The following is a 12,594-nucleotide window of genomic DNA, read 5'->3' as shown; positions in this document are numbered from 1 at the left end:
ATATCCTCCACCAAGTAAACCAACAAGCATCAACTACAAGATGTAATCAACACTACTAGTAACCCACAGGTACTAATCTAAGGTTTTAAGACAAAGGCTGGATACAAGAGATGAACTAGGGCTTGAGATGAGATGGTGCTGGTGAACATGTTGATGAAGATTGGTCCTCCCACGAGGAGGAAGCATTGGTGATGACGATGGCTTCGATTTCCAACTCCCGGAGGGAAGTTTCCATGACAGAATCTCTCTGTCGGAGAGCAAAAGGGTCTTTGCCTAGGTTTCCGACTCGATACAGCGGCGCTTCGTCCCGAAAGTATCCTTATGATTTTTTCTAGGTTAAAACATACCATATAGGAGAAGATAAGGGTCGGGAGACTTGCTAGGGCCCCATAAGGAAACAAGGCACGCCCAGGGGGCACCTGTTGGTTGTCGTCGGCATGTGACCCCCTCTGGTATATTTTGGCCCAATAATTTTTATATATTCCATAAAAATTCTCCATGAAGTTTCAGGTTATTTGGAGATGAGTGAATTTTCAACCTTTTTCTTGGTTTTCAGGTCCAGAATTCCATTTTCTAGTAATTTCCCTCCTTGTAATGTGCCTTGAATATTTAGAGGGGAAAACATAATAATTGTATCATAATGAGGAATAATGGACAAGAATATCATAAATATCAATAAGAATTAATGATGCAAAATAGACGTATCATGTGCAAGGCAAATGTTTGCCCTTGATAGGTTTTCTATTTTGCCGGTCTCATGGTGGCAGTTGGGAGACCGGGTTATAAGATCCAATGCCATACTATCAAGAGGGGCTCTCAAGTGAGTAGCTTGATTGTATCGTTCATAGAGAGCTCAAACCATTGCATCCTTGCATCATCTTTCTTGGTTCTTATTTATTTTTCTCTTTGTGAGTTTTAGAGCTTATGGTCATCTTCATGACAAGCTCGAGTTTGTCAAAAACCGATTTAATATGCATCTTCTATGATGTTTTTGATGTTGGAGTTTATGTCGGTTCTTCACTCATGGAGGTTTCAAATCTCTATATCGTAGGCATAATCTCTGTTGGCACTTGTGAAGTTTCCCTGTCGTGATTTGGTAACTCTTGTCATTAGCTTTCTACCAAGCTTGACTTCTTCAAATTCGGAGTTCGTTTGCAGAAGTTTTGGTCTTCTTGCATCCTTTTGTTTTGCTTGGATAGTTTTTCAGCTTGAGCGGTAGTAGAGCGATAATACCCCTCAAGCGGTAGTACCTCTCCCCCGAGCAGTAGTACCACTTAGGCGGTACTTCCACTGACCATTACCACTTCCACTTTCGCTTATTTTTATGCTTCTGTTACCCAATCTACTTGAGAGGTAGTAGAACATTAGTAGAGAGCGGTAGTACCTCTCTAAGCGGTAGTAGTGCTCCCCCAAGAGATAGTACCTCTCGAGCGGTACTACCTCTCCCGGGAGCGGTACTATCTCTGTGACAGAACTACTACTCATGTTTTTCTGTCTCGTTGGGCTGGTTAGACTGCGCTAAGCGGTAGTACCGCTTGAGCATGACTTGTGGGCATAACAGTTGGATTCGGGGGGGGGGGGGGGGGCTATTTAAGGGGGGCTTCTTCCCCAATGGTCCCTATCCTTTAAACTCGTGTTTACCCCCCATTGTTGACCTTTTTCGAGCTTGCTAACTGTCAATCCCTCAAAAGATTCTTACTCCTTTTTGAGGGAGAAGAGAGAGGAGATCTAGATCCACATTTCCACCAATCATCTTCTCCTCTATGTGAGGGGAACCCCTTGGATCTAGATCTTGGAGTTCTTTGTGAGCTCTGTGTTCTTCTTGTCATATTCCTCCATAACTTTTGTTGTGGTGGTGGGATTCGGGAGTGAGGGACTTGACCACTTCATGTGTTCTTGCCATTGCATTAGTTGCATCAATTTAAGTTATCCACGGTGATACGTGGAAGTAAAAAGTTGAGAAGCTTATTACTCTTGCGTGCTTAGTACCCTAGAGCTTGTTCCTCCTGGGTGCTTTGGCGCCCTAAACGGTTGGTGGTGCCTCGGAGCTTAATCATTGTGGTGTAAACCTCCAAGCAAGCGTCATGATCTCCAATTAGGTTGTGGAGATTGCCTCGAGCAATTTATATGTGTTTCAGTGACCGCCTCAAGGGTTACCAAAGTGTACGAGTTCGGTGACCGCCCTCAAGGGTCCCTTAGTAAAATCATGACATCTTGCATTGTGCAAGGGCGTGATGAGATTACGGTGGCCCTAGTGGCTTCTCTGGGAGCATTGTGCCTCCACATCACTCCAAATGGAGATTAGCATCCGCAAGGGTGTGAACTTCAGGATACATCGTCGTCTCCGCGTGCCACGGTTATCTCTTACCCGAGCCCTTTACTTATGCATTTTAATTTGTGATAGCCATATTGTTTCTTGTTCTATATCTTGCTATCACTTAGTTGTTTATCTTGCTTCGCTTGAGTTGTTGGTGTACATAGGTGAGCCTAGTGAATTTAGGTTTGTGCTTGACAAATTAAACCCTAGTTTTATTCTGCATTTGTTCAAGCCTAAACCGTAATTATGTTAAAGCGTCTATTCACCCCCTCCCTCTTGGCAACATCCACATCCTTTCAATTGGCACGACCCATCACAAGGCCATCGACTGCCGCCGATCCAATGAAGGAGGGAGAAGATCCACCGTCGGCGCCGCTAAGGAGGAGTCCACAGACAACCCGCCCACGTCGCACGCCGTTGTTCGTAGCCACGAAGGAAGCCCAACTGCATACCGAAGCCCGCACATGCCACCACCACCTACAACCACGCCACCAACACCGCCACCCCTATGCACGCCAGCACCCGCGGCCCTGCTGGACCCAGCCCCGCCATCGAAAGAGGCAGCGGAACCGGATTCGACCGAATTTGACCAAGGCCAACCCGCGCGGACCACCCGAAGAACCGGCCGCCGCCGAAGGCGCAACCAGCCACCACGCATGCGGCACGAATGCGCACCATGCCGCGTTCGCCCATGGACGCCGAGATGCCAAGGCCCGCATCCTGCCTGGAAGGGATGAAAATGGAGTGGAAACTTTCTGCTTTTCTGGAGGAAAAATGAAATGGAGAGGAAATATGAAAACGGAAATGAAAATGAAATATTTTATGCGGAAACAAAAACAGAATAGTGTTTTTCGATGGAACCGAGGTGGAAATATAACTTTCCGTTTCCGCGAATATGAAATTTCCATTATTTGTATAGACCTATGTCTACTTTGTAGCCCAACTGCCAAAGAACACAAAATGGCACAATGATCATAATGGGTCTTTTGGGGACCAGTTACCATATACGTACTCAACTAGATCCTATACACAATTGTTCAGTACTACTACTATACTATGCTAAGGTGTCAACATAATCATATTATTTTTAGCCATGGTGACATTTCATTATATTTTTATTTTTATTTTTATTTCTGCATGACTCAAGGGGTTTTAATTTTCCAGACAATGCCCACTTATGTTTTGGTGTCCGCTTCGTATTCGCTGTGTGTCTGTTTCCGGTAGTATCTGTTTTCATATTAATTTCCGAGGTTTTTTATTAGTTTCGGCTTCTGCAAAAAAATATGAAAACAAATATAGTAGCACCCAATTCCGTCCGTTTCCGCTCCGCTTTTATCCCTACTGCATGGCCCGTGGGGGACGCCCGTGCTCGCCCCCCGTGCGAGAAGACGCAAAATGCCCTGCCGCCGCGAGCGCTGTACGGGTTTCGCGCGGGCGCGCTCCCTGGCAGCGAGGAGGGAGGTGGAGGGAGGGGAAGGGGGAGGCGGCGGCAGGAGTTAGGGTTGCCTCCTGGTCACCGCGTAGGGGCGACGCGGGAGGAGAGGAGACAGCGGTCCGAACCTAGTCGCTAGTTCTTGGTCTCATTTAATTTCAGTTTCGATGGTATGTTCGTTGGTTGAGTTGCATAAATCCCCCAAATAAACTTCCTGGCAATCTGAAACCGACCAAGTAGAATCAAGTAGCGCATCAGTCATCTAGTTTGTGAAATAAACAGTAAGTGAATCAGCAATTTAGTTTTTGTGAAACAAGTTGTGCTCAGTTCAGATTTTGTGGAAAGATCATATTCCATTGGGTAAATTAACAATAAGTGAATCAAAATTGACACCATATACAATACAAGCATACCTATCTGACACGAGACACCAAATTCCCTAAAAAAACAAGACATGTATACGCCAGTATATATCAAAAGGGCACATCCATGTTAACCTTAAAGCTCATGATACAAAGCAAAGAACTGAAAAGTAATCCATTTTACTCTACGGAGGAGTGCACAAAACATTGAGTTATCGGAGAACTGTTCTCCATTTGTTTTTATTTTTTTCAATTTTCCGTTCTCCATTTGGTCGTCTCCGAGTTATACGCATATGCACGTCATCTGTTGTAGTATATCGACTTTTCCTTGCGACCCACTCCACAGAACCTCATTCTTCGATGCCTCGCAACAAAATGCGCACATCCTTCTTGATTCTTGACACTACTGAATTTAGAAAGGCACATCAGATTCCGAAGATGACCCATGCATAAAAGTATGGCCCTGAAGATGCATAAAAAATGTGACGTCATCTGTTGTAGTATATCGACTTTTCCTTGCGACCCACTCCACAGAACCTCATTCTTCGATGCCTCGCAACAAAATGCGCACATCCTTCTTGATTCTTGACACTACTGAATTTAGAAAGGCACATCAGATTCCGAAGATGACCCATGCATAAAAGTATGGCCCTGAAGATGCATAAAAAATGTGACGTCATCTGTTGTAGTATATCGACTTTTCCTTGCGACCCACTCCACAGAACCTCATTCTTCGATGCCTCGCAACAAAATGCGCACATCCTTCTTGATTCTTGACACTACTGAATTTAGAAAGGCACATCAGATTCCAAAGATGACCCATGCATAAAAGTATGGCCCTGAAGATGCATAAAAAATGTGGCCCATGCAGGTCTCGAACCTGCGACCTTCGCGTTATTAGCACGACGCTCTAACCAGCTGAGCTAATAGGCCTAATTGTTTGGAATTATCAAATTACTTAGTTATCTACGAAGTCTTTCCATAAGATTGGCAGCGGATTGAAGAAAACAACATGTGTGCGCGGTGCAAGTTTTTCAAAGCAGGAATGAAGGAGTTGCTTCTGCGAAGAGAATGGTAATTAATACCTTGGCTTACCTTCTTGTGCTACTCCTTTCTGCTCACACATTGTCTGAAACCCCCAACCCAGCACGACATGACATCTTCGCTCCAGCATGAGGAAACGAGGCAAACACGTAGCCAGTAATGACTTGCCAGCGCGATGGATCACTCCTACTGAGCTCAACAAAACGCTGGCAATTCATCCTTGGCTACATGTACAGTGCGGCAGCTAACCTCCTCTCCACATGCAAGAGCTAAAAGATGATAGTCCTGATCCATCAGTTGAGGCCTTCAGGGCAGAGCAAGAAATTGCCTGGTCATGGTTCCAAGAGAAGCCACGATGCCACGACACTGAACCCCGTGGAGAAGACGGTGAGCTAGCTAGCGTATGGATCGACCGTGGAAGCGAAGCATCGCCAGTGTGGTTCTTATAAGGGTAGGGATAGCTGGAGCTGGACTGTCTGTCTTGGCGTTTGGAGCTCGCTAGCGGCCGGCCGGTACGTGGTAATACGTACGTACGTAGGGTTGATGATCATGTGACGGCACGGTCCGCGATTGGACATGCATGGGCGGGGGCCCGGCGCGCCTCGTACGTACTATACGTAGGAGCATGCCGCCGCTCCATCACCAACGTGCTACGGCCCCTAGGCAGCTACGCTTCCTCTCCGCTCATCGCACAACAGTCTCCGTCCTATCTGCCTGTGCGTGTGCGCTCTACCTTGACTGTTGCGAGCTAGACTCACGCGGAGACGAGCACGAACAGAGATAGATGCAGAGGTTACTGTTGTCAGCAATGGCGCGGTGCGTACGCCCTAGCTGTTCTGCGGTAAGCTGGAACCAATCAAAGTACGCGTGAGAGTCGGATCACACGGGCCCCGAGCCCCGAGGCAGGAAGCACGTACGTATCGTAGTCGAGAGTGAGTGAGTGAGTGAGTGAGAGACAAGGTTCCATGTGGATCTTGTAAGGTAAAAGCCGGGGAAAGGGCGTTGTCCAGTGCCCAGTCAAAGCTCTGGCTCGAGGTTCGGCTGGTTGTTGTTGCATGGACACAGTATGCTGACGGGAGAGGAGACAGTTACAATTCGAGCCAACTCTGAATCTGTGATGCGTTGCTGTTGTTTGTTTCTATATACTATAATAACTAGGACATATGGCCGTACGCTTGCAAAGAAAAGAAAGAATTGACGTGCATGTACAAACACAACACCCCGTGATTCGATACAAACAAAACGCTAATTGCCCCATCCTTCAAAGCGATCACCGACGCAGTACGACATCCGGACGGTGCTATCGCCGGCAGGCAGGCGCACAAATCGAGGTTTAGAAGAAATGTGGAAACTATCTTATACTCTCTTTGCAAGTTATTGTTATACTGCTTAGTCTCGGCCGCACAATAATGACAAACCAATTCTTGGTGCGGATGGCAAGGATGCGAGGTTATACATATTTTGCTTTTATATAGTTCTAGATCGAACACGTTTGGACTGAAACGCCTCAAACAATTTAGGACTTCCATGTTACCTTTCATTTGTCCGCGGACCAGATCGGAGGATGTTCTGTATAGTCTGCAGCATGTGGTTAGGCTATATTTTCTGTTCGCCACCGTCAACGCGTCATTTCATGTATCTTGCAACATGCACACGACTAGTCCATCGTTTTTGTACACAATTCCTTCCATCCTTGCATTTCATAATAATTCATCAATCCGCCCTTCAATAGCCAGCAATTCCTTTTTATAATCCATGTCGAGACGTCATGCATCTCATTCCTTGTAATCATCCAATTTCCCTGCATCCCATAATAATCCTCAAGTCCCTCCAGCTTTTCATAGCCCGCAATTTCCTTTCACAACACACGTATGCAACGTCATGCACCTTCCAACCAGCTTGTTACCATGGCTATTCGTGGACATATTTAAACAGATCTGATTAAATATATGGGGGCAAGGTGGGACTATTTTCATTTTTTATGCTATCACGCATTGAAAGCACAATTCCTCCCTATGGTGGTTTGATAATTGATCACAACATATGCTTTATTGGGCTAATGATTCTATCCAAGTATATTTCAGAAAAGTTCATAAGATGCATTTGCTAAAAGCTTATGTGGGGATGCCCCTTGATGTAAGAAAGGAATAAGATTAACTCAAGCTTCAAGCAAGAAGACTCTTCATTTTATATTTGTGAGGAATCACTTTTGAGTCCATAGGAAAGCCAATACTACTAAAAGGGGGTGAGGTATTAAAATGAACTGGTATATCGGTCTCAACGAGATTCAAAAGTTGCTGCCTTTTGTGAAAGTCGGTAACACCGAGTTTACGACTTCGGTGTCACCGAGTTGGTCACTTTAGGTGTAACGGTTGGATTTTGGGTGCTGCCTATATATACCCCTCCACCTACCTCTCATTCGTAGAGGAAGCACTCGGAACACACATTTCATTGTCAAATCCATTTTTTCTGAGAGAGAGCCACTTACTCATGTGTTGAGACCAAGATATTCCAATCCATTCATTTGAAACTTGATCTCTAGCCTCCCCAAATTGCTTTCCACCAAATCAATCTTTCCTACCCATGCATATTCTATGAGAGAGTGATTGAGTGTTGAGGAGACTATCTTTAGAAGCACAAAAGCAAGGAGTTCATCGTTCTACCGCATCTATTACCTTTTGGAGGGTAGTGCCTCCTAGATTGGTTAGTTATCGTTTGGGAGCCTCCTACTTCGTGTTGTGGAGTTGCATCAAGATGTTTGTAAGGGCAAGGAGATCGCCTACTTCCTGAAGATCTACCATGAGTGAGGCTAGTCCTTCGTGGATGGAAGCCATGGTGGAATAGACAAGGCCGCTTCTTCGTGGACCCCTTGTGGGTGGATCCCTCCGTGGACTCTCGCAGCCGTTACCCTCCGTGGGTTGAAATCTCGACTAGCATGGATGTACGATAGCGCCACCTATCGAAACCATGCCAAAAATTGTCGTGTCAACCTCTTGCGTTTGATCTCCCTACCTTTCTCCCTTTACTTTACACTTACATGTTTTACATTCCGCTGCTATACTCTTAGATATGCATGTGTAGGGTGTACTTGACTTGCCATAATTGCTAAAACTTGCCCACAACTAAAATTGGGAAAATGCTAAGTTTTTATTGGTCAAGTAGTCTAATCACCCCCCTCTAGACATACTTTCGATCCTACAAGTGGTATCAGATCTTTGGTCTCCATTGCATTGGTTTCACAACCTAGGAGAGTGTGGCGTCTAGTGAGGGAAGATATCACCGTAGAGTTCATACTTCGATGGCCCTAATTTTGCTAGTTGGAAGCGTAAAATGAAAATGCATATTCTTGGTTATAATCCTTCTGTATGGGCTGTTATTTGTGTTGGTGTGCAAGGTGACTTCTTTGCAGAAGGGCGTGAACCGGATCCCGACGCGATAGTGGAAGAACCGAAGATGTTGCAATTCAATGCACAAGCCCGTGATATCATCTTCAACTGCATATGCCCCAAAGAATTCAACAAAACGAGCCGCCTTGAGGATGCAAAATAAATTTGGGATACTTTGGTTGATATGCACGAAGGTACTGATTCTGTTAGAGAACCTAAGTTGGATGTGCTTCAAAATCAACTTGACAAGTTCAAGATGAAGGATGGTGAAGGAGTCGCTGAAATGTACTCTAGGCTAACTCTCATCACAAATGAGATTGCTAGCTTAGGAAGCGAAGAGATGACCGACAAATTCATCATCAAGAGGATACTTAGAGCTCAAGATGGAAAGTATGACACCGTGCGCACATTGATCCAAATGATGCCAAACTACAAAGATCTCAAGCCAACAGAAGTCACTAGTAGGATTGTTGCTCATGAGATGTCACTCAAGGACAAAAATGAGTTGCACAACAAGTCAAGCAGTGCTTACAAAGCTTCAAGCGATGCTCCCGCTACTTCAAAGGACAACCTTGTTACTAATGAAGAGATAAGCCTCATGGTCAAAAAATTCAACAAGTTCTACAAGAGTAGAGGCAAAGAGATAAGCTCAAGCTCAAGACATGATGAGAAGCGTTCGTCCAGTCGTGACTGAAACTGCTACAACTGTGGGAAGCCCGGACACTACTCCAATGAGTGATCGGCTCCCTGCAAACGAAGAGAAGAGTCACCTCGAAGCCCTGTTCAAGAATTCATCCGATTTACCAGTTAACTTGCCGATTAATCCCTACTCATAGGGTCACCGAGTAGCCGATAAACCAAAAAATCACCCGATTAATTGATTAAATGGCCGATTACCTTGCCGATTAATCCATTAATCCCCTACTCGCCAGCCTACCGAACAACTACCAGTTAACGATTTCCTCAACAATGCCTCGAAGACGGAGTTCAAGAGATGAGTCACCTCGTAGAGAGATAAGGAGTAGAGAAGATCGTTATGAACGAAGACACTCACGGAGAGGCAAGGAATCGGGGAAGAAGGACAAATACACCAAGAGCAGCTCTAGAAGAAGACATCAGGCTCATGTTGGTGAATGGGTTTCTCGCTCTCGGTCTCACAACCAATCCGAGAGAAGGTACCACTCCAACTCCGACTATAGTCAAGGTGGAGGCGTTGCTGGCATTGCACTCGTTTCCTCCAACTCCTACGACTTATTTGATTTACCAAATGAGGGGTTTGGAAACTACTTCATGGCTAAAGGCCCCAAGGTATCACACCCCGAATATCTTGATTTTGATAGTGATGAGGATGACTTGTTAGGAGAAGATGACTTGCTCTTTGATAAAACTAGTGATAACACTGAAAAGGAACTTGCTAATTATCATGATAGTCAAAATAAGTCAAATGGTAATGATAAGAAAGTTATTGAATGACTAACTAAAGAATTAAAAACTCTTAAGTTAACTCAGGAATCTACTCTAGAAGATCATAGAGAGCTTGCAAGAACTCATGAGAAGCTACGCTTCGAGAATCTCAACTTGGAGCAAGAGCATGAGTTCCTAAAAGCAATCAATGATGATCTTCGAAAGAAGAGTTCTTCTTATCTAGCCAAACTACTACTCTTGTCTACTTTTGTTCTACAAGTTAAGCCTAAGAACACTACTAATAAAGGCAAGAAAGTTTCTTCATCTAGTAACAACAATGCTAAAGTTAAATCTAATGATGTTGTTGCTAGTAGCTCTCTTGATTCCACTAATGATTCTCTTAGCCAAGTTACACTTGAGCAACAAAATGATGTATTGAAAGGGATTATAGATATAGGCGTCTTCAAGAGTCTTGCCAGAAGTAAGAAATTTGAGGAAATTGTGCGCAAGCAAGGAGGACATCAGAAGAAGCAAGGTGTTGGCTACTTCAATGCCAAAGGAGATGTTTGGGAAGGAGGTCCATATCCCACTCCCAAGTTTGTTCCTCGAAAGGAGAAGTATGATCCTAGTTCTCCCAAGGGAACGAGCTCTCAAGATGGCCTTCTACCACAAGACCACGAGGGCAAAGGAAAGATTCAAGAGGAGCTTGACTTATTTGAAGAAGAACCCCAAGCCAAGGTCAAGTGGATTCCCAGGACACTACTAGCACTACCTCATCTAGTGCTACCACAACTCGAAGGATTCCTATCAAGTTGATGTGGATTCCCAAGAGGAAGAACTAGAAAGTTCTTGAGGGGTGACTCCGCCAATGAAATTCACTCGTATTCATTTTGGCAAGAACTATATGCAATCAACTTCAACCATATGCATTAGTTCAAGGAGTCACACATTCCCTTAAAGGTAAGCGAGGGACAAGGTAATTAATGTATCTTTGGACATCAACCCATACATGCTTCACTCCATGTCCATGGATATTCTTGCATATGTTCCTTGTGTTTGGGACTAAGCCATGGAGGTGAGAAGAGTAAGAAACAACAAGGATTGCTCCCAGCTCAAGATGATCTTCATCAACATTGAGCATCCACCACTACTTCACCTACTTGAAGTCTTCTACGACAAAATCCAAGGTTAGTTTATCCCTCTTAGGGGGGATGTCACATCAAGGGGGGGGCTTTACTCTAAATCTTGAGTATAAGCATCTCCTAAGGATATGAACACATTAATGATTTATGTAAAAGTGGCAACCCCACTTGTGCTTAAACCATGAGTATGATCTATGATCAAGTATTCTTACTTGACTCCTATGTCAACATACTCATATACAGATGACTTCGTCATCGCCAAAGTGCTTGATAGATGCTAGGATGTTTGTGCATGTTCACTGTGTTTTTCCCATCATCTTATTGTGTGAGCATGTTGGTCTGCACATTTTGCTCATTCGAAGACATCCAATTGTTGTTATTTGGCTTTTTGATTTATCTTTTGCCAATTGGATGGACAAGAATGCCTAGGACCCCCTCTAGCTATCTATGCTTTCTCGTCTCAAGTTCTATTCATGCTTCATCACAAAACTTGAACAAGAACTTCTTCATCCCTCTGTGTGAAGGAGTACTCGGAGTTCTGTATCGACAAAGGTTGCATTCCAAAACCCCTTTGAGAATCTCGGTGAAACCAACCCCACAAACTCGGTTCCACCAAATTCCTAAAGTTGATCAAAATTTCCATCTCGGTACCACCGATATCATCATCTCAGTTACACCAAGTTTCCATGTCAGCTGATAGTAGAGGAACTCGATGGCACCAAAATTGTAATATCGGTGACACCCACAGTGACGAGTATAAAGCCTTGCGGACCGAGCGTTCTAAAATTACCTCTTCAAACGCGCCGACCCCAAACTCTAATCTGCCGTTGATACGTCTCCGTCGTATCTATAATTTTTGACTATTTTATGCCAATATTCTACAACTTTCATATACTTTTGGCAACTTTTTATACTATTTTTGGGACTAACATATTGATCAGTGCCCAGTGCCAGTTCCTGTTTGTTGCATATTTTTTTGTTTCGCAGAATATCCATACCAAACGAAGTCCAAACGTAATAAAAACTTACGGGGATTTTTTTTTGGATTATTTATGATTTTTGGGAAGAAGAATCAACGCGAGGCGATGCACGGAGGGCCCACAAGCCCTGTAGCCGCCACCAGGAGGTACGGTGGCGGCTGGCAGGCTTGTGGCCACTCCTTAAGGCGGCTGGAGCCCTTCTTTCGCCACAGGAAATAAAATATTCGAAAGAAAATCGTGTTAAAATTTCAGCCCAATCGGAGTTACGGATCTCCGGGAATTTAAGAAACGGTGAAACGCAGAATCTCGGAGCGCAGAAACAGAAGGACAGAGAGAGAGAGAGATCCAATCTCGGAGGGGCTCTCGCCCCTCCGCCACCATGGAGACCATGGACCAGAGGGAAACCCTTCTCCCATCTAGGGAGGAGGTCAAGGAAGAAGAAGCCGCTCGGGACATCATCGTGTGACGGCGATCTACACCAACACCTCCGTCATCTTCACCAACATCTCCATCATCTTCCCCCATCT

The 12,594-nt window shown here is 44.7% G+C and overlaps 1 long non-coding RNA gene and 1 other non-coding gene across 2 annotated transcripts; both read right to left on the bottom strand.

The window, feature by feature from the left end:
• Positions 1 to 4,220: 4,220 nt before the first annotated feature.
• On the bottom strand, positions 4,221 to 5,528 carry LOC123397606. Its single transcript, XR_006609984.1, has 2 exons — positions 5,207 to 5,528; positions 4,221 to 4,893 (listed from the first exon to the last, which is right to left on the bottom strand). It is a non-coding gene; the product is annotated as an uncharacterized LOC123397606 (long non-coding RNA).
• Positions 4,971 to 5,044, bottom strand: TRNAI-AAU. Its single transcript has one exon. It is a non-coding gene; the product is annotated as a tRNA-Ile (tRNA).
• Positions 5,529 to 12,594: the final 7,066 nt, after the last annotated feature.

Source organism: Hordeum vulgare, chromosome 5H (genome assembly GCF_904849725.1).
Source record: "Hordeum vulgare subsp. vulgare chromosome 5H, MorexV3_pseudomolecules_assembly, whole genome shotgun sequence".
Lineage (NCBI taxonomy): Eukaryota > Viridiplantae > Streptophyta > Magnoliopsida > Poales > Poaceae > Hordeum > Hordeum vulgare.
This window is presented reverse-complemented; position numbering and strand designations above follow the sequence as displayed.